This window comes from Rhinopithecus roxellana, chromosome 8 (genome assembly GCF_007565055.1).
Source record: "Rhinopithecus roxellana isolate Shanxi Qingling chromosome 8, ASM756505v1, whole genome shotgun sequence".
Taxonomy (NCBI): Eukaryota; Metazoa; Chordata; class Mammalia; order Primates; family Cercopithecidae; genus Rhinopithecus; species Rhinopithecus roxellana.
In genome coordinates, this window is record NC_044556.1 from 30,162,887 (window position 1) to 30,189,164 (window position 26,278).

The following is a 26,278-nucleotide window of genomic DNA, read 5'->3' on the forward strand; positions in this document are numbered from 1 at the left end:
CCCCAGTGGAGGGTAAAGTCAGCCCCATTCCCACCTTCACCACCCAGAAACTTGTTTTTGGAAGAGAGTGACTTGAACCTTATTGATGATTGTCCCCAAAATATAGAATATATAGTTACATCTAATATTAAGAGCTGTCTGGGAAGTGGAGAAAACTATAATATCATAGAGTTTCAAAGTAAAATTACCCACTACAACTTACTAAGAGTTCATTGTATATATAGAACCAGGGTGGGAGAGGCCTTAAATAGAAATAGAATCTCACTTTCTGTGCCCAAGCAGATTTGAAACTGAAATTAAATAAATGTAGGCATTCAACATTTAATAGAGACTTCTGCCAGTAATTGCAGTTAGACTACCTAAAAGCTTGCCATTAAGGGTATATTTCTTTAACTAAAAGGCTTAGGTATCCATAATACCTAAAACTGGATCCTTAATCTTCCGTGAAATATCAGCAGCTCCCCTGAAATGAGCATACATAATGAGCCAACTGTCTACCTTCTGTTGACTGATTGGCACCTGCACAAAAGCCTGACGCATATACCCTAATTACAATCAAGGACAATAACCTGTCATATTTATTAACCCAATATAATATTCCTAGAAATGTTTGCAGAGAAGGAAGAGTTTTATTTTTTTCCTGAAAATTGTGAACATATAAGTAACTGTAAACATTCCAGAAACATTATGTCAAGTTCAAAAATTCTAACCTTCTACTTGTTACTGTATTAATCCATATACATAATTCTGAGTTAAAATGTATAAAGCACTAATATTTATAGTACTTTATAGCCACAACACTCACAGGAAAAAGGAAGTACAATAGTGATTTTCTTCTTTCCCAGTCATTTTCTAAAAATGCTTATTCATTAGTTCATTCAACAAATATTTATTGCAGTCACTGTTCCAGGTAATAGGGGCAAAATAGTAAACAAATTAAACACAAATCCTGGTCCTTGAGGAGGGGAGGTGGGCGTAGTTTATTCATTTGATTGCAGCATATACCTTTTCCAGAGTACATTTAGTACTTAAAGTGCAAGCCAAAAATACAAAAGCAATGATCTTTGCTATAATAATAAGGAGCAGTGCTTGCTGGATCCCTCCAACATAGAAGTGGAATTGTGGTAACAAATGGCACGAGTGCTCTCAACTTAGGTATTCTTGTTATCATTATGTAAATGGATTCTTTTAACTTGGAAATTTATTCTCCAAAGTCCCTCTTGGGCAGATGGGAGCCTATACTAGACCTGAAACATGAGAATTATTAGGTCAAAAATAGGTACATTTCTAGGATTTTAGTACATAGTACAAAATGCTCTTTTAGAAAGTGAGCCAATTGATTCTTCTAGCAGCAGTGCATGACACCCATTTCACCCAGAGATGCCCCACACCAGCCCTAGTTTTTTTGCTGGGTCTTTTTCAGTATGGTAGGTCAAAACAATGTCCTATGGTGATCACTATTTGCATATGACACAGACAGTTGTTATAGATAGATTTCACTGTTGGAAGAATTCAACAAAAGTTGAATGAGCTTTGAAGACCTCTTTTTTTTTTTTTTTTTTTTTTTTTTTTTTTTCCTATTCACAGTCTTGGGTTTTATAAGCTTTGTTTCTGTCTGAGAAAGTAGAGCTCCTTTGGTGAGTTATCTCTGACACAGTAGAGATTCCTAAACATGCCCGGTATTTGATTCATCCGTTCCTAAATCATTTAATCTTGCTCCATTTGTCCTCTGGCCCACCTTGGTAAATTCATCAGGACACATTTGGTCCAAATCAATCTCAATCTATCTTATGCAAGGGGAAAGAAGTTTATTGATTCAAATAACTGGGAAGTCAAGAGGTAGATCTAGCATGATTGGATCCAGAAGCTCTAACAATGTCAATATCAATTCACTCTTTGTCTCCTCTCTCTCTCTTCTCCCCTACCTATTTCTCTTTCTCCCATTTGTCTCTGCTGTTTGTGATGTTTTCCTAGCAGCCTTCCGTGCTGACTCCCACAGAGATATTCCAAGGAGAACACTGGCCTGACCTAGGTGTACGGCCATCTGCCTATCCCTTTGTAGTGCTGCAGAGTGGGGATGGAGTATGGAAGAGATATACTCTGATTAACAGCCTTACTCAGACTATGTGGAGTAGAGGAGGAGTTCAACAAAGGAAGCAGCAGAAGAGGATAGGAAAGCTTGTTGAACAGGCGAAAACTGTAGTTACCACTATTCACTCTAGTTGCCAACCTTGTCTTCTTTTTATGCCCTGTCAATTACACAAGCTACAAACCATGCCCACATGTTTCCTCTGGCCTTCAGACTTCACTTTCTGGCTGGTCACACGTTTCTATGTCCCATTCAGCTTGGGCTGTCTATAGAGGCCAACCATTAGAGTAACAGCCCTTCCAGACCAACTGTCCCAGCTTGATGACTGAGGTGTATAAATTCTGTCATTTTCACTCTAGTCCACAACAGCAAACTAAAGTAGGAGATACAACTTTGATGAAGCAGCAGTTTCTCAGGCTTCTAAATGTCCATCCTTCATCAAAATCTGCAGGAATGTTGAGGCAGTGACATGAGAGAATGTCCGGTGGGGCAGGCAGCTTGTTCAGGGCTATAAGGTGGCTACTTTAGCTGCAGGACTAGCTGGCGGGGAGGTAGGAGGGAAAGGGAGTAGAATGGAATAGGGACGGAGAGAAATCAGTGAAGTATGTGCTCCTTCATGGTAGCTTGCTGGTTTCTCCCCAACAGACCAGCCCTAGCAGGAGACCAGGACTCCTGCCCTCAGCTCTCCAAACTGAGCTGCACCTCAGAGTTGGTTCTGGGCTTTCAGTGCTGCCCTCAGAAGTAACCCTGCTCCAGAACTCCATGACAGTCACGTGGTTTGAGCAGGCAAGCTTCATCCATCTTCATTATCATCAACAGATCTGAGCGATCTTTGTAAAGAAATGGAATCATTTAACAGAATATTTATTACCATTTTCGTTTTTTGCTGTATTTGCTTGACTTCGTTTCATTACTAACTTGTCTGTTGTTTCCTCAGTAATTTTTACTCTTCTAAATAGGGAACAAGAAAGAGGCTTAGTCTCATGTTAAGGCCATATCCCAGAGAAAGGGAGCTAGTTGCCTTCTCTGGCTTCCTCTTTTCTCAACAGCCACACCTCCGCCTCCCAGCCAGGTTCTGCAGTGGGCGTTTTAGCATCTTTCAGTCAGTAGGTCAGTCACTCAACAAACACTAACTGATGCCAGGTGCCAGGGCTGGGGTTTCAGATGTGCACTTAGCTCACACTTGAAGAGCATTCCCATTCCAGCCACAGAGTGACCTTCTGCCCTTAAAAACCCAACTCTGGAGAAGAACAGTCTCTGGAGAAGACTGTTGATCATATTTTTTGTATCTTACCAATGTGGAAACTTAGATACAGAGAATTTAAATAACTTGTCTAAAATTACAAAACTAGCAGAAAGTATTTACACCAGGGACTTCTTTAAATCCCCTGCTCTTTCCACTGAACAGTGTGGCCTCTTTAAGCATGCAAATGCACTGTGGTGGGTTGCATTTGGGAAAGGCCAAGATTTTCAATCCATGATTGTTTCTTTCCAGGTGTTCTACCTGCTATTCTAGCATCAGATGAGCCAGTCTACTTGCTAGGGGTAGAGAACTAAGAGCAGCTCTCAGGTCTCCCTAGATTTAATCCAGAAATTTAAAAAATAGTGATTTCTTAATATAACTCTTTAAGTAAAGGAACAATTTAAACATATAATATTTAAAAACTTAGATTTGGGAGCTAAGCTATGAGGATGCAAAGGCATAAGAATTATACAATGGACTTTGGGGACTCAAGGAAAGCATGGGAGGGGGATGAGAGATAAAAGACTACACATTGGGTACAGTGTACACTGCTTGGGTGGTGGGTGCACCAGAATCTCAGAAACCACCACTAAATAACTTCTTCATGTAAGCAAACACTACCTGTTCCATAAAATCCTATTGAAATTAAAACAAACACCTAGAGTAAGATCAATAGGAAGAGCATTTCATTAGGAATTAATAAATCTAGGTCTAATTCTACCATTGACAAGCTATGTTGGGCAATTTATTTCCACCTCTCAAGGCCTCTATTGCAAAATGGAACATTTAAAATTAGATTCTCTCTAATACCCCTTCCAGTTCTAAAATTCAATGATCCAGATATATACATCATATAACATAATATATCTTTCATTTCCATTTTTCTCCTCTAAGAAAAGACTATTAACTGTTTAACTTAAGGTCTCTGAGATGTTGAAAAGCCCCAGGGCTTAAGGAACCATTTTCTTCAGCGGGAGCTCTGTCAGGCATTGACTATAATTGCTCTTTGAAAGATCCTTATCTGTAAATCCAGGTTGGCCTCCTTCCCTTCTGTATTAGTAGGATCCCTAGAGAAATGGAAATAATAGGAATATGTAGACATAGACATGAGGATTTATTGTGGGAATTGGCTCATGTGATTGTGGAGGCTGAGAAGTCCCATGCTATGTGGTCTGCAAGCTGGAGAACAGCAAAGCTGCTTGTGTAATTCAGTCCAAGTCTAGTGGCCTGAGAACCAGGGGAACCAATGGTGTAACTCACAGTCCAAGGCTGAAGTCCCAAATATCAGGCAGGCTGCTAGATCCCGGAGTCTGAAGGCCCAAGAACTAGGAGCTCCAGTATCCAAGGACAGAAGATGAATATCTCAGCTTAAAAAGATGGAGAGGACTTTCCTTTGCCTTTTTGTTCTATTTGCATCCTTAAAGGATTGGGTGATGGCTGCCCACAATGGTGAGGACAGATCTTCTTTTCTCAGTCTATTGATTCGAACGCTAATCTCTTCCTGAAACACACCCTCACAGCCACACCCAGAAATCATGTTATACCAGCTACCTGGTATCCCTTACCCTGGTAAAGTTGACACATTGGCTTGACCATTACACTTTCCTTCTGTTGTCACTGACAGAGGTATTCCCATCACTCACCACTGCCCCGGCAGCCTTCTGGTTCTCCCAAGCAAAGCAGGGCTCTGCAATCAGGTTCTCTCTGATCCTCTCATAGCTACAAGATTAACACATAGCAGAAAGAAGTGAGCTCTCCACTCAGTCCCTCTGTATCTTCCTCTCCCTGGGTAATTTTGGGAAGATTAGAGAGAAAATTGATGAAGCTTTTGGGGACACAGGAAGTGCCCAACAAGTGTCCGTTTATCCTTTCCTGACAAAGGGGCCCCAACCCTCGGGTTCAGGGGGTCTTCCTCTTAGTAGTCTTTCCTAAAGAGAGTATTATTCAATCAGAAGCTAGTTTTTGAGCCACACATTTTCATCTAATATTTTCGTATGCACAGAATTACACTTTAAACATAACATGGAACAGTCAAATTAGCCCAGACTTGACTAGTTGTCTCCAAATATGATTGCAATTATGTTCAACATATGTACTCTCAACTGGAATAGGAAATCCACCATGTGTAAAACACATTTCTTGGCTTCCTTAACTTGGGTTCTGATCAGAAAGATGAACTGATTTTAGGTATAAAAGGAATTGAGATGTGAGAGATGGTTTACTTAGGGTCATAGGAGCCGATCTTCAGAGTTCTAAATTAGACCTCTTTATTCATGTGTCATTGCCTCTCTCCAAATCCATTGGCTTCTCTCATCTAGCAAATACCTTTCATATGACCTCAGTGCTCCAAAATTGAGGAATACAGCTCTCTTAATTTAGCCGGCCAGAATAGGTGGCTCCTATGGCCAATCCCCTCAGGTCCCTGCCCCTCAACATCTGAAATCCAGAGAATGGCATCTGAGTAACAAAGCATATGAGAAGGTTGATAGTGCAAAGGCCTTCTCTTCTCATCTGGTCACTTGAGTGCACTTCAGCTTGTCCTCAGACAACTCAGGGCCCTTGTACATGCTGTTTCCTCTGTCTGGAATTCTTCTTCTCCTCCTAGCTTGGACACTCCAACTTATCCTCCAGGTCTGTTTTCATGTCATTATCTTCAGGAAGTCTATCCTGACTCCATAAAAGTCTGAGTTAGACCCTATGTGATCCCTAATGCCCTGGTTTATATCATCTATATCATTCTCTCTTTGTACCTGTCCAGACCAGCAGTGTCCAATGGAAAATACTGTCATGATAGAAATCCTCTATATCTGCACTGTCCAAAATGGTAGCCATCAGCCACATATGAGCTATTGGAATGTTTGAAATGTGGACAGTATAGCTGAGGAAGGAAACTTAACTTACAATATTTAAATTTAATTAAATATAAAAGCCACAGGTGGCCAGTGGCTACCATACTGGACCACGCAGGTCTAGACATTATAACTCCTGAGCACAAGGGCTATGTTTTGCTCACCTTTGAATCATTCATACTTAGCCAAAGGGTAGGCAATCAGTAGGTGCTGGGTGAATATTTTTGGAATGAGTGATTTTAGTAGAAATCCAGGTTTTGTTGTCTCAAAAGATGAACTTCCACAGTGGAAACTCCAGGCCAGGCAGAAATGGAAGAGATTCCTTGATTGACAAAGAGGAAGCTTTAAAAAGCAAATGAGATTGTCACCTGGAGCAAATTCTAGGTGGACAAGGGTGCCGTTGCTGCCTCCCTCTTCTTTTCTTAGTGCCCTTTGCCTTCTCCCAGGGTGTCTCACCCCGAGCCCTTAGTCTCTCAGGTCTAGTCTGCTGCCTCCTGCCTACCCAAGCCTTCATACAGATGCACCCCAGTGTCAGTGAGATCCTTTGGTTGCAACTGGCAAAAAGCAATTCAGGTTCACGTAGACAAAAAACTGACTAGAAGGATATGGGGTAATTCACATAATTAAAGAAAAGTTGAACTTGGACTTCAAAATGGACAGGAACCAGAGCAGCCCTGAGAATCCTGGTGTCAGGACCCAATGAAGAGACTCTAGAGGGAGCTGCCCTTGGGATAATGGGACCTAGCTGTTTCTTTGCATCTCTTCCAGGATTCAAACATAGGAAGGGTGTTTTCAGTTGCTCCAGCTTTGAGCAGGGAAGGACAGGCACCATGATTGACTCTTGCCAGACATAAATGCAGTGAGAGGCAGTGGTTTTTCCCAAAGTAAAATCAGAGTGCTCTAGCCAGAATAGAGACTGACAGGCAAAAATGATAGATATCCATGATGGCTCCACTGACTAGAGCTCCACAGCAACATCCTTCTGGATCTTTCCTTTCTGTCTCCATCTTTATCTCACCCTCAGCCTGGTCCACCCAAGGGAAAAAAAAATACCCAGTATCTCATGGTATTGAAAAATTTCCCTGTATTTGGTCTATAAATAGGCTTTGTCCTAGATCTCACTTTCTTCATCTCCTCGCCCTAAGAAAAAACAATTATATTCAACTACATCTGCAAGGATAATAGCTACAAATGTATACATACACACACACACACATATATACACACACACACACACAAATATTTGTAATCCAATGGTAAGAATGGTTGGTCAGCTTTAGGTATCCATCACCAAGAGAGGGAACTGAGAAGATTCAAGGGAAAATTCAAAATGGTGACACATGAGAGACCAGAACAACTCTATCAAGTCACTGGTTTCAGCTTTATCTGGCAGAAACACCTAAATCCTTGAGATCTGAAGCCCTCAAAACGGAGAAACAATGGCCCAAATAAACAGTGCCTTAAGCCACAAAACAATTCTTGCACAAGGGCTCGCTCAGGACTCTGCTGAAAGTACAGTGATCATTCCCAATAGAAAATGATTATCCAGGCCAGGTGCAGTGGCTCATGCCTGTAATGCCAGCGCTTTGGGAGATTGAGGCAGTTGAATCACCTGAGGTCAGATGTTTAAGACCAGCCTGGCCAACATATTGAAACCCTGTCTCTACTAAAAATATACAAAAATTACTTGGGCATCGTGGCAGGCACCAGAATCCCAGCTACTCGGGAGGCTGAGGCAGGAGAATCACTTGAACCCAGGAGGCAGAGGTTTACAGCGAGCCTAGATTGCATCATTGCACTCCAGCTTAGGCAACAAGAGCAAAACTCCATCTCAAAAAAAAAAAAAAAAAAGGAAAAGAAAATGTTTCTCTACATTGTGACCAAAATGATGGCTGACAATTCACAACCAATTTAGCTGCAGCTTTGCTGTCCCAGCAGAGAGGGAAAGGCCGACAAACACTGATGATAAAACTCACCAAACCATAAGATTTGCTCACACATACCTTGAAAATAATCAAAACCCAGCTGCTTAGTCTCTAGCTGGGTGGTGAGCCTATCTCTCCTACCCACAACTGTTCCAGCTGTCAATTACGGCCAGTGAGTCACCACTGCAGAGAGATAAGCATCCTGCTACAGAGACAAACCCAAGTGTCATCCTGGGAGTGCTTATTATTTCTTTCTCACACCACCAATGTTCCACTTGGCTTCCTCCATCTGGCATTTCAGCACCTGAAAAGTTTCTAACTTGGAATGTAATCCACATCCGGCTTCTGAGAGCCATGACTGTCTTTGGAGGCTTCTGAATCTTATATCACTGCAGGGAAATCATGCTGAAGATGACTGAGCAATGCACACTGTCAACAGGGGCTACACAGGGCAAACTCTGTGTTGTGGTGAGGATATGAATGGCACAATAATGTAGTGGGGAGAGATTGAGAAAGTTAATATCATAACCCAGCAAATGAAAAATAGGTAGCTTAGACTGTATAGAAGCTTAACAGAGACAGACATCACTGAGATTAGAGTATTGAGGGAAGACAGGATGGCAAACAAAAGAAATCAAATGTTGGCCAGGCTGGTCTTGAACTCCTGACCTCAGGTGATCCACTAGCCTAGGCCTCCCAAAATAATGGGATTACAGGCGTGCACTACCACACCCAGCCAGATTCATTGTTTTCAGGAGCTGGGGAGAGGTGGGAATGGGGAGTGACTGCTAATTGTGTTCAGGTTTTTTTTTAAGGGAATCAGAAATGCTCCAAAATTTGATTGTAAGGATGGTTGCAAAACCCTATAAATATTATGTAAAAAATTAAACTGTACATTTTAAGTTGGTGAATTGTTTATATGTGAATTATTTTATTAACAAAACTGTCTAAAACATATTCTGGAGTTTGAGTTTTTTAAAAATAAATATTTGCTCATCAAGTTGTTTTCATACAACTCACATCTCCTTATTCAAAAAGTCAACTGCTGAGAAAAAGCAAATTAATTACAACTTTATTTTAATTTCTCTATCTCCAGAACTAGTAAAGTTCTTCAGACCTGCCCATGGTCCTTGGGCAACCCACGACACAGACACCAACGATAGAAGCAGCCCTTTCCAGCCCACAACGCTCATTTGCTCATCCTCTCATTAACTTACCTAAAGAATCACGGGCCAGCAAAGCTCCAGGTTCTGAGGAGATAGTGGTGGATCTCTGGACAAGCTCCTGGGCCACTAGAGCTCAAATTTCAGTCAAACAGAGGTGAGAAGGGGTAGAAAGGATGTCAAGCAACCCCTTGGAATCAAAGGTGAGACCAGGAGCATAAAGAACACACTGGAAAGGTGTGAGTCGGGCTTTGGTCATCTACAGTTGTCATCCAGTGCAATGTGGAGTTGAGCAGGATGGAAACTAGGGGCAGGGCTGGGCAGAGGTGGTAGCAGAATGCATTGTATGGGTTCAGTACAGGAGCCCAGGTGAAGGGTGCAGGAGTCAGCAAAGGTCAGTTACAAGCCTATAAGCCTCCTTGAAAACAGGCACTAGGGCTTTTGAACTGGGTGAAAACAATCTAGGGAATGAGCTACAGGAAAGCCAAGTGTCTGCCTAAATCTTCTCAATTGTCCTGTTAGATCCATGGCTGGCCCTAGCCATGGCATCAGTTTCCTCGTCTGTAAAGTTAATATAATAATGACCACCTTGTTAGAAGGATTAAATGAAATAAAGCAAGCTAGATACCTATCAGAATTACACATTTAAAACAGTACATTTTAGTTTGTGTATTTAGGAAATATTCTATTACATAATATATATTAATTATAATAAGGTATTATTCAATTATACAATAACAAAGCCACTTGCTTCAACCTTTTCCCCCCAAAATGTACAAGTGGACTGTTATCTTCTACTTTCAATTCCCACCTCCTGGTGAAGGTTATGTTCAATTGCTTTTCAAAGTATTGATTACCATTTCTTCATACTTACTGATACGAAAATATGTTATAATAATAGAATGATAAACAATTATGTAGATAAACTTGTATTAATCAGGGTTCTCTAGAGGGACATAACTAATAGGATACATATATATGTACATATCTATATGTAAACTTGTACATAAACTCCCATATATACATACATATACATATGGGAGTTTATTAAGTAGTATTAACTCACACAATCACAGCGTCCCACAATAGGCTGTCTGTAAGCTGAGGAGCAAGGAAGCCAGTCCGAGTCCCAAACCTGAAGAACTTGGAGTCTGATGTTCGAGGGCAGGAAGCATCTGGTATGGGAGAAAGATGTAGGCTGGGAGGCCTAGCCAGTCTAGCCTTTACACATTTTTCTGCCTGCTTTGTATTCTAGCCCCACTGGCAGCTGATTAGATGCTGCCTACCCAGATTAAGGGTGGGTCTGCCTTTCCCAGCCAACTGACTCTAATGTTAATCTCCTTTGGCAACACCTTCACATACCACCCAGGATCAATACTTTGCATCCTTCAATCCAATCAAGTTGACACGCAACACTAACCATCACAAGTGCATCCCTTGTCAACTTGAATCCACACACATCTCCTGAGATCATACATAATCTTCAAATAAAGACAATAATGTCATAATTATGCCTAACATCATACAACTGTCCTTCATCCATCGGAAATACACAAATCTGCAACCCAAATACACAAGTTAACAATACTTAAATACTTATATGAAGTCAATAAATCTAGGTCACATGATAAAGGAAAAGGAAATAAAATGAACATATTTTCTTAGTACTGTGTTTACATGCATTAACATGTTTTTAACAAAAAGAAGAAATACTCATGACAATTACAGTCCTCAGTTCTGCAACTGGTCATGTGGTCATAGCTGGTATTGATGACTACCTTCTTCTACTACCTATTCTGTATTCCCTTTGCCTTCGCAAGGACTTCAGCAGGTCATGGTTTTTTTCCTGGTGGAGTGACCCAAACCTTCATTCCTGAAGGGTCTGGGCCATTTGTAGTCCTGTCTGGATTAGGCTGTTGTAATGTACACCTGACCTTAATCACCGGGCATGTAATACAAAGCGACATCCCAAGGGATCTTCTGTATTCCATGCATACTCTTCCTTACCTCCGCTGTAGAGTATAAGACTAATTTCATCTTGATAGTCCTGGTCAATCACCCCATTCAACACAGTAACACCATTCTTAGCCTGTTGACGTAAAGGTAGGAGGAGCCCAAAGTGCCCAGGCGGCGATCTTAACTTCCAGTTTAATGGAATAGTTGTTGTGTCTCCTGGTGGTAGTGTTCCTCCCTCTGGAACTAAGACTTCTAAGCCAGCAGAACTGGCTTAGAGGACAGGAAGCAAAAATGTCTAGAGAACAGGAAGCAAAAATGTTACTAGTGGGTCACTAGGGGTGATGGTGAGTGGTGCCACTTCCACTTCCACCCCTTGATTCCTGGACCCATGAATCCTGGCTATTGGAGAAACAGTAGCATATATTGGACACTGATTCAGAGCATACACAGCCTTCTGGAGAACTTTGCCCCAGCCCTGCAAAGTATTGTCACCTAGTTGGCATTGTGATTGTGACTTCAAAAGGCCATTCCACTGTTCTATCAATATCAGGTGCTTCAGGATGATGGGAAACATAGTAAGACCAGTGAATTCCAAGAGCATGAGCCCATGGATGGTAGTCTTGGCAGAAGCATTGGCAAACACATCTAGAGTAAGTGTCTATTCCAGTGGACAAACCTCTGCCCTGCCCATAATGGAAGAGGTCCAATATAATCAACCTGCCACCAGGTAGCTGGCTGATCACCTTGAGGAATGGTGCCATACTGAGGGCTCAGTGTTGGTCTCTACTGCTGGCAAATTGGGCACTCAGCAGTGGCCATAGCCAGCTCAGCCTTGCTGAGTGGAAGTCCATGTTGCTGAGCCCATGCATAACCTCCATCCCTGCCACCATGGCCACTGTGTTCATGGGCCCATTGGGCAATGACAGGTGTGGCTGGGGAAAGAGGCAGAGTGGTATCCACAGAATGGGTCATCCTATACACTTGATTATTAAGATCATCCTCTGCTGAGGTCACCCGTTGGTGAACACTCACATGGGATACAAATATCTTCATAGTTTTTAACCACTCAGAGAGATCCATCCACATACCTCTTTCTCAGATTTATTTGTCACCAACTTTCCAATCATGCTTCTTCCAAGTGCCTGACCATTCAGACAAACCACTGGCTACAGTCAATGAATCAGTATATAATTGCACATCTGGCCATTTATCCCATGCAAAGTGCACAACCAGGTGTACCACTCAAAGTTCTGCCCACTGGGGAGATTTCCCTTCAGCACTGTCCTTCAGGGATGTCCTAGAAAGGGGCTGTAGTGCTGCAGTTGTCCACTTTGGGTGGTGCCTGCATATCGTGCAGAACCACCTGTAAACCAGGCCCTAGTGTTCTCTTCCTCTGTCAACTGATCATAGGGAGCTCCCCATGAAGCCACTGGTGCAGGCTGGGGGAGAGCAGGCAGGGTGGAGACCATGGGCATTTGAGCCACTTCCTCGTGTAACTTACTTGTGCCTTCAGGACCTGCTCGAGCCCGGTCATGTATATACCACTTCCATTTGATGATGGAATGCTGCTATGCATGACCCACTTTATGGCTAGATGGGTCAGAAAGCACTCAGTTCATAATAGGCAGTTCAGGTCGCAGGGTGACTTGATGACCCATAGTCAAACGTTCTGTTTCCACCAAAGCCCAGTAGCAACCCAAGGACTGTCTCTCAAAAGGAGAATAGTTATCTGCAGAAGATGGCAGGGCCTTGCTCCAAAATCCTAGAGGCCTCCACTGTGATTCACCTATGGGGGCATGTCAAAGGCTCCAAACAGCATCCCTATCTGCCACTGACACCTCAAGCACCATTGGATCTGCTGGGTCATGTGGCCCAAGTGGAAGAGCAGCTTGCACAGCAGCCTGGACCTGTTGCAGAGCCTTCTTCTGTTCTGGACCCCACTCAAAACTGGCAGCCTTTCAGGTCACTTGATAAACAGGGTGGAGTAACACACCCAAATGAGGAATGTGCTGCCTCCAAAATCCAATAGGCCCACTAGGCATTGTGTCTCTTTCTTGGTTGTAGAAGAGGCCAAATGCAGCAACTTATCCTTCACCTTAGAAGGATTATCTCAACAGGCCTCACACCACTGGGCCCCTAGAAATTTTACTGAGGTAGAAGGTCCCTGAATTTTAGTTTTATTTTCCTCTACATTAAACCAAGGGAGATCAGGCATTTCCAGCTCACTTACAGTGGGCCACCACGTAATCCATATTTCAGCTAATCAAGCAAGTAAACTACTAGAACCTTTCTTAACTCTCCAAGCTGCAACATTAAATGCAGAATCCCTACTTAGTGGGCCCAAATCAGTACATTCAGCCTGATCCAACTCTGTTCCTTCCACCATTATCCCTCACCCTTAATATCCATACCCATGCCTGTTCTCCAGGTTTCTGCTTATATAAATTAGAAAACTCAAGCAGTTCTTTTCGAGGGTAGTGCACTTTCTCATGGGTCACACTCTAAACCTCACCTCTAGGGGCCAGACAGGACTTCAGTCTAGTTATAGGTCTAGAAGCAAACAGGGGTGTTGGAGGTGGTTCCTGAGGAGAATTGACATTATCTTGCCTGGCAACTGCCTCAGCGGAGGCCATCACTGATGCCTCAGGCAGCTCAGAGTTTATCTCCTCAGACAAAGGCTGATGGCAACATGGGTCAGGGAGGGGATGTTGCCACTACTGGGGATGGGGAAGCTGTTTCTTCTCGCAAAAAAGGTTCATCAGACTTTACAAACTCAGTGTCCCCAGCTTTGTCAGGGTCCTCCCACACATCTCCATTCCAAATTGCAGGGTCCCATTCTTTTCCAATTAACACCCTTACTTTAATAGTAGACACCTGGCGAGGCTGTGCATGCACCTTTCATTGCAGGTCAGCCACTCACATTATAAGAGCTTGTTTCTGTTTTTCCACAATTTCAGCTCCTCTATAGGAAATAAGACTCTCACACAGGGCAATCTTAGCGGATTTGAGGCTCAGTATCTGCTTCTGAATCTGGGAGTTAGAATCCCTGAGTTCATCATTTTCTTTCATCACTTTGTCCAGTGAACTTAGGAGCAACAAACCAGCTTCATTATGTTCCTTGGTTCTCCACATATAGTCAAAGGTATTATGTATAGAGTCACTAAACTGCTTGCCTCTTATGAGTGGTGAATCAGGAGTGTCAAATGCATTTATTTTTCACAACTCTCTAAACAGTTCATGCCAAGGACTATCAGCATTCTCCATACTATTAGGAGTAGAGTCCTTAGCATTTTCGGATGTAACCATATTAAGCAGACAACTCTAGAAACCCCAAAACCAATGAAAGAACCCCATCCTTAATATTCTGTTACTCTAGGATGACTCCTGGCACCAAAATCTGTATTAGTCAGGGTTCTCTAGAGGGATATAACTAATATGATAATAAACTCATATATATATATAGTGTGTGTGTGTATATATATATATTTTTTTGATATATAAGTATAGTATTAACTCACGTGATCACAATGTCCCACAATAGACCATCTGCAAGCTGAGGAGCAAGGAAGCCAGTCCGAGTCCGAAACCTGAAGAACCTGAAGTTCAATGTTCGAGGGCAGTAAGCATTCAGCACAGGAGAAAGATGTAGTCTGGGAGGCTAAGTTAGTCTAGCCTTTTTACGTTTTTCTGCCTGCTTTATATTCTAGCCATGCTGGCAGATTATTAGATGGTGCCCACCCAGATTAAAGGTGGGTCTCCCTTTCCCAGCCCACTGACTCAAATGTTAATTTCCTTTGGCAACACCCTCACAGATGCACCCAGGATCAATACTTTGCATCCTTCAATCCAATTAAGTTGACACTGAGTATTAACCATCATAAAACTATTATGTAATAGTATGATTATATTATATTAGAAACTAAATTAAGGGAAACATACAGACTTCTCTGGGTCTTCCAAGCAAGACCTCAGTGCCTTGAGAGAAACAATAAAGCCCATGTGGATTCAGGCATTGGTCCATTCAATGACCACAAGCATTGTTCTAAGCTGGGGACAAACCCTGTATTTTCAGGAGTAGAGAGGGAACAGAGATGCTACTTTAGATAGGTGGTCAGAGAAAGGTCTAAGAGTGATATCCGAGCTGAGATCTGAATGCTAAAAGTCAGCTTGGAGATTATTAGGTAAACCGTTCCGGGCACAGAGAATGCAAGTGTGAAAATCTGAGACTGATATGAGTTTGGGTGTTTGGGGAACAAAAAAAAATATCCTTGTCCCTGGAGCATGGTGTGGTGATAGGAGAACAGATCAGAGAGATAACCAGGAGTCAGAATTTATTCCAAATGCCAAGATTCAGTTCATATCAGAAAGGCAGACTAGGCCAGGCATGGTGGCTCACGTCTGTAATCCCAGCACTTTGGGAGGCCGAGGCAGGTGGATCACGAGATCAGGAGTTCGAGACCAGCCTGGCCGACATGGTGAAACCCCATCTCTACTAAAAATACAAAAATTAGCTGGGTGTTGTGGCCCTTGCCTGTAATCCCAGCTACTCGGGAAGCTGAGGTAGGAGAATCGCTTGAACCAAGGAGGTGGAGGTTGCAGTGAGACCAGATCACGCCATTGTACTCCAGCCTGGGGGACAAGAGTGAGACTTAGTCTCAAAAAAAAAGGAAAGAAAAAGAAAGACAGACTACACAGATAAAGTTGTAGATAAGTTGGTAGATTTGGTGGTGGGAATATGAAGAATTCTCTAAAAGAACAAAATTGCTTAGTGCCAGACAGGAGCAAAGAGAAGCAGGAGTTAAGAGCTATCTCAGAGACAGTTTCATGGCCAAGAAAACTAATTTTCTGTCTCCTCCAGAGGTCTGTAACTCCACTCTGGTAATCATTTAATTTAGATCTTGAGACATGTATATTTATTTTTCTTTTAACTCTACAGACTTGAATTTGCAGGGAACCTTAAGTTACATAAATATACTTTCTTTCTAACTTGATAGAATCTTGAAATCTTTCATATTCTTTTGATATTAAATATCTTATCAATATTTAAAATGATATCCCACTGAATTTTGCATGCCTCAAATGGCTTTATCTGACTTTGTGTTAAAACTTACAAGGTCATTTTACTGACAAGAGAGAAAGGAGAGAAAAAAGGGCAAAGAAGTCAATGGTGTGCACACATTGAGAGACATACAGAGTGGAGGTTAAGGACATAGACTGGGGCCTGGCTGCCTGGATTTGGATCCAGCTTTGCTTTGCACTGATTATGTTACCTGGAGCCAGCTATTGACCACCTCTGTGTTTCACTTTTCCCATCTTGAAAAATGGGGTGAACGATGGTACCTAGTTAATGGGGTTGCTGTGAGGACTGAATGAGTATGTGCATGTCTCCACCATCTTATAGCATCTCTCCAAGTCGTTTTGGGGCTTCCCCTTGCTCTAGCTATGGCTGCAATGATCAATCCTTTTCAGGCTTTGACCAGCTTTCCCTAGGGGCAACTTGAGAGTGCCTCATTGCTGGCCCTCCTTGCATACCCTCCTGCCCAGGGCCTCTCTGATAACACAGCATAGGACACCTATGGAACCTACTCTGAACTCTAGAGCTCTAGACATGGACAATCTAGCAATGTAGGGGAACTAAAGCCATGTGTCTACCCTTGGCCTGTGAGGAATAGGAGTCATGGTTATATTCCCCTCTTTTCTGTTGGGTACATAGTTCTGAGAAGCATTTATAAGGCTTCCTGCCAAGCACCAAGTGCCCATAGTGGTAGCCCCCAAATAAGGCACCCTTGTATTGCTTTCCTTCTTCTGTATTTCATTGGCTTTTGTCTCTCACATATACTTTCTGGGAGCATTTCCCAAATAAACTACTTATATGAATGCCTTTGACTCATGCTCAGTTTTCAGGGGCGCTCGAGTTAACACCACATGTAAAGTGCCTAGAACAGTGCTTGGAACATTGCAAGCACTATATAAGTGCTAGCTATTATTATTTTTGCAAGGGAGTGATTATTGTGATGGGCCATAAAACTTAAAGCGAGTTAGGTGGGAAGTAAGGAAAGGATAAGGATTCTAGAAAGTGAAAAAGTGGTGGGGCCAGCGGATTGGAGGTCACATAAGGTGTTGGTGTGTGAGTAGGGGGTAACGAAGCGAGTGAGCTGAAAGAAAGTAGCCAGAAAGTGAGACTCTTGAAATCAATGTATCAAGGTGGTGTAACTATTGATGGTGACATAGTCTAGAATATGACCATGGAAATGGGTGGCTAAAGTAAGGTAGAATAAAAGATTATGAGAGGCAAGGAAGTCACAGATCTAAGAGGTTATGGGATTTATCTGCATATGAATTATTCAACTATTTCTGCAATAGTGCTGTATCATAAACCACCACAAAACTCTATGACATCCAACAATGGACATTTAATGTGATGTTCACAGGTCTGCAGATCACCCAGCTAATCCCAGCTGGTCTCGGGGCATAGTTTATTGGGTTTGGTTCCAGTGTATTGCACACGGTTTTGTTCTGGGACCCAGGCTAAAGGGGTACTAACTACCTGGGGCATGTTCATCTCATGTAGATTACCATGGTAAGAGCCAAGCCTAATCATGGAAGCGCATTCCCCAGGTCTTCTAACATTGCACTGACCCAAGCAAGTCACATGTTACCAAACCCAATACCAATGGTTCAGGGATGTTTGCTCTGCCCACAGTAGGGGTGGGAAGAGACTGAACATTTTCTGAACAATAATTCTAACTATCATAACATAGATGTTGCAAACACCAGAATGGTGCCATGAGTGATGGGGAAGAAGACAGCAAACCAGGCACTAAGGTCATCCAAGCATACACTGAATAAGTAGGACTTGTAGGGGCAATTAAGCACAGTCTTCCTTCCCACACAGCCCTTGCAAACATATTTTGTGGAGCTGGATCTTTCCCCTATCGCTTTATGAAATCTAAGGTACAAATTTTTCAGTTACTATTAGATAACAAAGTCCTCTATTTGTTTTAATTGCAAGAAGTCTGATTTTTAGTTATTAATATGTACAATCTCATGTCATAATCAAAACTCCCCATTTTATTCAAAATTCAAGTTTATCTCCTTCTCAGTTGAGACCTGCTGAAGGTGGAAACGGGCAGTGGGGTTGACTTCCCTAGTTCCCTGCCTACTCCCCCCACTCAGCAGGTTGCTCCTGGCTTATTGAGAATGGAAGTGGTAGCAAGGGGCAAAGGAGGATGTGGAGGCAGGCAAGACCTTATTTGACCTGCACCAGTGAAACTGGCACTGGCTTTCTCTAATGTTTAAACATCTGGTGAATATTTAAAGCCAACAAGTATTGGCAGTTGCTTCTTTCAGGAACACATTAGTGGTTTCTTCAGAGACATTTGCCTCCTCCTCTTATTTCCTGTCACTTCCAGTCTCTTTATGGAAAACTGTTCCTCCTTCAGCTGTTGCTTACAAGTGCCCCCTGAGCACCAGGCTTGGTTTCCCCAAAGACTCCAGGGGCATAGAAAAGCTCTTTGTGTCTTTCCCTTGAAGCTATTCCCACCAAGTTAAGGAGATAGGACTCACTCCCATCTTTCTCCATGGAAAAGGTCAAGACTCAAGGTACACTAACAATTCTCTCCAAAGAGATGCCCCCTCTAGTATACCACTTCTTTCTTGGAGCTGGATATCCTCTCAGGGCTATGATTCTCAATCCTTGTCTGCATTTCCTGCTTGGGAAATCTAGTACCTTACGCTGGTATGCAGGACAAATACATGTCTTGGATCTTCAGTGTGAACGGAGGCTAAGAGTGTCTCATTCTAATGCTCTGCTGCATGTGAATGTAAGAGAGTAACTGAGAAGTCACAGATGGCAGAGTGGGTGGAGATAGGATTTTCATTCTGTAGAAGCAGGACCCTAGAAGAGAATGGACTCTCTCCTTCAGAATTCTTTTCCCCAGATTTATAGTCATTGATTGGAATCAGAAAAGAACTACATGGGGTTACAGCTTACCTGCTGATATTAGAAAATATAGAATGCAATTTTGTGGTTGGTCACTAAAAGATTCACTAAGATCTGAGCTGTGTCTTACTCAGAGTAAGAACTATGATGAAAGCCTTGAGCTGTGAGAGGGTGAAGACAAAGACCCCGCTGGCCACTATGAGAAGAAGAGGAAAATCTGAGACTGCAAAACAAGACAAAACCATAGGAGACTTGAATTTTAAATCACTCAGATTACATTTGCAAGAACAGATATGATATCTTGTTTGTCTTTGAACCTTTAGTAAGCAGTACAGTGCCTGACCCCAGTAAGTGCTGAAAAGATGTGGAATTGAATTGAATAGGATATATAGTATATAGTAAATACATACTGAATTGAATTGAACACACAGGATGCAATAAATACAATACATAGTAAGAAAGTAAAAGCTCAAGGTGGTATTTCGTAAAGTGTTTGTCTGATGAACAGCTATGCTTGCTCATTTTCTGACAGGATTATTGTTTATGTAGTTTCTCCTTTTGCCCTGGCTGCCAGTTAGTTGAGACAACTGACTCAACTAATTATTTTAGCTCTCAGGCAATTCTGCATATTTACATGCTTCTCTTTTTGAAGAGTCTCAATATTTCCTTCTATTTCATTAACCTTATAATATTGTCTAATATAATTTTGGAAATGAGATGGAGTACATTTCTATACTATGCTCCTTGTTCTACAGTGAACATCAAGGGCCTCATCAATCACCAGTTCCTGGCACTGAGGTGGCCATTTCAAGACAAAGGCAAAGCAACAGGAGACAGAGGTTGATTATTTCTGAGAAAAATATCCTGTGCTCTGCTGGAAATCGGTCCCTTGCAACCTCAAGCATGAAGTGTCCTGAGAGGTTAACAAATGATTCCCCTTTTAGAAAAACCCCAAAGGCAGAAGAACCACAGGGAGACAAATAGAACCTGAGCTAACACAGGGTTATGCTGTCCACATGAACGCTGGCTGCCCCAGAAAAGGAGGGAGGGAGACAGAGAACGAGTGGGAAAACAATAGCAGGAGTGGCAGCAGAGTGGCACTAGCAAGCAAAGGAAAAGGAGGGGAGAAGAAGAAAGAAGGGGAAGGGAAAGAATGAACATTTCTTACCTACTATTAATTCATTGCACAAATATTTATTAAATTGCCTTATTTGTGCCAGGAACTGAGGCTATGATCACAAACAAGATAGAAAGGTTTTCTGCTCTCATGCAGTGTACATTCTAGCTGGGGGGGAAAAAAGACAGCTGGCAAGTTACTGTACTTGTGATGACTGCTGAGAGGGGATATATATTGCCATTTTAGTGAATAGTAAGGGATCTACTCTAACTCAGTGAGTTGAAGAAGTGATCTGTAAAAAAGACCAAAGGATGATCAGGAATTAGGTGGAGGAACAGTAGGAGAACGTGTTCTAGGCAGAGAACAGCACGAAGGCAGCAGAAAGGGAGGGAGAGACGATGGAAAAGTGGCTGGGTAGGAGGCAGGAATGTCCCACGGTGAAGCAGGTCAGAATAGGGATGTACAACTACCCTAAAAGCAACTGGAGGCTATTAAAGGCCTTGAGCAGAGTAATGACATGGTCTATTATCAAAAGATCACTCAGGTCCTATTGTGGAGAATGAACTCAAGTGGGTAGATGTGGAAGTAGGGAAACCAGTGAGGTTGCGCACCTTATCAAGCCTGGTGTTCCCCTTATCAAGCCTGCTGGATCAGAAAAGGGTTGTGGCAGTGAGGACAGAGAGAGGTGGTCAGATTCAGGATGTGGGCAGGCAGAATCAATAAGGATTGGTTACTCATTGCATGAGGGGGATGAGTGCAAGAGATGAATCAAGAATGATTCTCAGGCCTGACACAGTGGCTCACGCCTGTAGTCCCAGCACTTTGGGAGGCCAAAGCAGGTGAATCACTTGAGGTCAGGAGTTCAAGATCAGTCTGACCAACATGGTGAAACCCCATCTCTGCTAAAAAAACAGTATGTAGCTGAGTGTGGTGGCAGGCACCTGTAATCCCAGCTACTCGGGAGACTGAAGCAGGAGAATCGCTTGAACCAGGAAGGCGGAGGTTGCAGTGAACCCAGATTGTGCCACTGCACTCCAGTCTGGGGTGACAGAGCAAGAAGTCATCTGAAGGAAAAAAAAAAGCAGGAGAAGGAGAAGGATTCTCAGATTTTTAGTTAAGCCCCAGAGAGAAGGGTGAGTTCATCTTCTTAGAAAGAGAACCTTGAAGGAGAAGGAGGTTCAGGGTAACAGGAGAGAGGGAGACCATGAGTTCAATTTCATACAAGCTGAGCTTGAGGACTCTGAACAGTCAAGTGGACACTAAGGAAAGTTGAATATATGGATTTGTATCTCAAGGGAAAGTCTGGGCTTGAGATATTTGAGATATAACTTGTGGAGTTGTTGGACCATAGGAAATATATTAGAGACTTAAGACTGAATAAGTTCACCAAGAGAGTGTAGCTTGAAAAGGGTCTAAACAAAGCCCTGAGAGTCTCCATCTCCAATTTTTGTTGTTGTTGTTGTTGTTGTTGTTGTTGTTGTTTTGAGACGGAGTCTTGTTCTGTCACCCAGGCTGGAGTGCAGTGGTGTGATCTCAGCTCACTGCAACCTCTGCCTCCCAAGTTCAAGTGATTCTCCTGCCTCAGCCTCCCAGGTAGCTGGGATTACAGGTGCCCGCCACCACACCTGGCTAATTTTTTGCATTTTTAGTAGAGACGGGGTTTCACTGTGTTGGCCAGGCTGATCTTGAACTCCTGACCTCGTGATCCTCCCGCCTCAGCCTCCCAAAGTGCTGGTATTACAGGCATGAGCCACCGCACCTGGCTGAAAGTCTTCAACTTTTAATGGCTGGGGAAAGGTGGCAAAGGACACTGAAAAATAGTTGCCAGAAAGATTTCCATTGACATTTTGGTCAGGAAAAGAGACACCACTTTAGTACTTTTATTTAGAGATAGGGTCTCTGTCAGCAAGGCTGGAGTGCAGTGGTGTGATCATGGCTCACTGCATCCTTGACTTCCTGAGCTCAAATAATGCTCCCACCACAGCCTCCTGAGTAGCTGGGACTACAGGTGCATGACAGCATACCTGGCTATTTTTTATTTTATTTTATTTTTTTGTATTTTGTGGAAGCAGGATCTTGCTATGTTTCCTAGACTGGTCACGAACTCCTGGGCTCAAGCGGTTCAGCCTCCCAGGGCTCCCAAAGTTCTGAGATTACAGGCGTGAGTCACAGCACCTGGCCTAGGTATTTTTAAATAGAATGGTATTTATACAGGAAGTTTATTCACAAATCCATTGGAGAATACAGAGCAGAGAAAGCTGCTCTCAGATTTACTGCTAACTTTCAGAAAATTAAAAAATTGCAAGAAATTGCAAAAACTTTCAGTGACCACACCTACCTGCTACTTGAAGAGAGTGATTTGCAAGAGAATGCTGGAGGTGGCTATAAACCTCCCATGTGCCTATTGTTGGAGGAGAAGTAACAACATCTGCTTCTCTTCTGCTTCCCAAAGTTCACACAAATACCTCTCATTAGTGGACCCTAAAGCAGGAACCTGCTGGCAAGGGATGCCAGAAAATTTAGTTACCCAGATTTAGTAGGCTCTGGAATACAAGGGAGAGCGTGAAAAGGATGGCGTTAGATGCCAAACAAAAACCAATAGCAATAATGATAATAAAAACACCATCCAGCAAAGGTAGGAGAGGCCATGTCTCCAGTGCTCAGGAAAGGGTGCTTCAGTGAGTGAACTTTGCTTCTCTGGCCTTTCTAATTTTTCATAAATGTCTCCTGTGTTAAACTCCTTGCCACTTGTAATACCAAAAGTGATTTCTATCTTTCTGACAAAAACTGCCCCTGTGGCAACTATTTTTCCATTTCACTTGCAGCTGTTTCTCCTTCTACACAACGTTATTACTATTTTCCAGAAGAAGCAAGGAAGAATGAGATAAATTAACTCACCAAGGGTTAAAAAGCTAGTAGTAGGCTGGGTGCGGGAGCTCATAACTGTAATCCCAGCACTTTGGGAGGCCAAGGCAGGGGGATCATTTGAGGCCAGGAGTTTAAAACCAGTCAGGGCAACATAGCAAGATCTCATCTCTACAAAAAAAGATTTTTAAAAATTAGCTAGTTGTGGTGCGCACCTGCAGTCCTAATTACTTAGGAGGCTGAGGTGGGAGGATAACTTGAGACCAGGAGTTGGAGGCTGCAGTAAAGTATGACCACCACTGCACTCCAGCCTGGGTGACAGAGTGAGACCCTATCTCTAAAGCAAAAACAAACCAAAAGCTGCTGGTAGCAAAGTTAACATTCTAATCCAGATTTATCTCAATCCAAATCTCATGTTCTTTCCATTACACTAATCTTTTGCACAGAGTAGAGAAAAGAAAGTCTATTCAAGGAGAAAAGCGAAAAAAAGAGATAACAGCATCATGAAAACAAAGTTGGGAAGGAAAAAAGATGGCAATCCTGTCTTTTCTCTCCCCGCCCCAAATGTGCCTCTTGTTTTCATTCTTGTTTGATGGCATTGTGATCCGCCAGCATTTATTTAGCAAGCTCAGTGCATTCTCCCTCTTCTCCAACCTTCCCTGCCTCTCACTCCCTATTGCCCTCAGGTCTTCCTATTTCCTTATCTGAATGATTGCAACTTCTCTCCTTCCTTTCAGTCTTGCTCCCATCTAATTCATCATTCTCACTGCTGCCAGAGTGATCTTTCCCAAACAGAAAACGGATTCCTTCTCTCATCCTTCAGAAGGGTCTTATCGCCTTTTGTATAAAGTTAAAATTTAGTGCATTCCAGTCTCTTCTGGGCCTACCTCTCCATGCACAAGTCACACCATTCCTCTGCACATGCCATGGGTCAATGAGGTCAACTTACTTGCAACTCATGTGCAGGTCAAAATTCCTTTGACTCCAAACCTCTACTACCCATGTTGTTCCTTTTGCCTGGAATGTCCTTATTCCTCCTTTCTTCAGTGCTGCCAGGGAAGCTTTCCTGATTTCTCAGGCCATGTAAGGTGTCCCTCTTCTCTCCATCAGCACCTCTTGCTCACCCCTATTAGAGCACTCACTACACTGTGTTATAACTGCTGGATAGCTTTTATTAAATATGTTTTTCCACCAAACTGTGAACCTTTTAAGGGCAAGGAACTATCTGCTTCCCCTGTAGTAGGTATTTTTTATATATTCAATATTTAAATAGTGGTTGAATGAGGATATGAGTGAATGAAGCTGTTTATGAGGTTTGTGCAATAAGGAGAGAATATCTGTTGCTGCTACTGTAAGAGGTGATCATCAATTCAGTGAGTGAAATCAATAAGGATAACATAGCAAATACAAAAAGAAGTTGACCAAAGACCAAGAGGCTAAAGAATTGGACTGAAACACAGACTTGTTACCCTTGGCCATCAATCAGTTACCAACTCCCCAAGTGATGAGAATTGCCAACAGCTCAGCTTACATTGATGTAGCCCATTTGTGGTGATATGATGAGCTACATATGTTTGCTTTGATTACTTAGCAAATCTGTTTCTGATTTTGTCCATGTGGTATAAATTGAATTATTGCAAAATAATCCAATTTGTTAGAATTCCAAAGTTTAAATCTCCAACTACGTATTAAAATTAGAAACCATTAAATTCAGGTACATCTTATCAACCAACTGGTGGCTACAAGCTAGGCAAGAATGGGCTGTTCTTGAAGGTGGTTCCTTGCATCTCTACCAAGTGCTTAGAGAAGTAGGTAGAGAGGAGGTTTTGTATCTGAATTCATATCTGAATAATAATAACTGCATTTATTAAGGCTTTCTAGGTACCAGTAGGCTACATCCTTTCCATTTCTTATCTCACAAACCTTTTATAGTAACCCCATGGGATATGTGTTATTATCCTATAGGAGGAAAATGAGGCTTTGAGAGGTTAAACCAATTTCCTAAAGTCACGGAGACATAAGGGGTAAAGCTGTATATGATTCCCAGTCTCTCTGACTTTCAAGTCTATCCTTTTGACCACTACTTTTCTATACTCTCCTGACTCTCTAAAGAAAGAAATTACTCAACAAGGGTCTCTATAAGGGCAGCAGAGCTGTTTTGCTGAGGGTAAAAGAAAGCCTGATACAAGTATGTACTGATGTGGCATGATTTCCACCATAGTAGAGTCACCTAATGAGAAAAGGATTTTGTTTGGACTAGCAAAGTTAGACTCATCCTGTAACTTTCAGCTCAAAGGGCCCCTCCACCATGGGTGGAGTTGTTCTCAACAAACAAAACAAACTTAGCACAGCTCAAATTGCAAATCAACTTATTATTTCCATGTTTGCTTGCTTGCTGTGTAAACAACTCATAGACAGACTGCATAGACAGTCCCTGAGCTGTCTTTTCAGAGTCATAGATCTTGCCAATTTAGAAAACTCAAAGTCACCCAAACTCTTAAATTAGTTATAACCTAATTTTAACAAGGAAGAAAAGTGCTTCTGGACCTCATGCCTCCCTGATGTATCCTAGAGAAGCCCTTCTGTCATATTAGTTGGCACAGGGATAGTGCACTTAAACTGTTAAATGTTACAACCACAGTTTTCATCCCTATAGACTAAATTTTGGAGAGAAATAAATGAATGCTAAATACCTGCTGTCAGTTCTGGCACTCGAGGCTGGAAGTTAGTCTGTTTCCCACAAGGAATAGAAATAAAAACAAACCACTTAGACAGTTTTGGCTTTCATACAGACTTATGAGCACATGTGCACACACACATACACTGTCTGTCTCTGTCTCTCTCTGTTTCTCTCTCTCTCTCTTTCTCTCTCTCTGTCTCTCTAACACACACACACACACACACACACACACATACACACTCAACACCATGACTCCTAAATGGGACAGGTTCTCATTAGGGAGAATTAGACTGAAAATCTGATCAAAGCAGAAAAAAGGGCAATCTGAGTCTCTAGGACTTTGCTTTATTTAATGTAATTTTTATCTCTCTTGCTTATACTACATCCAGCAGGAAATACTAATATACACAGTTCCATAAGCATCACTATTTTTGAAGTTCTTTCCCTCC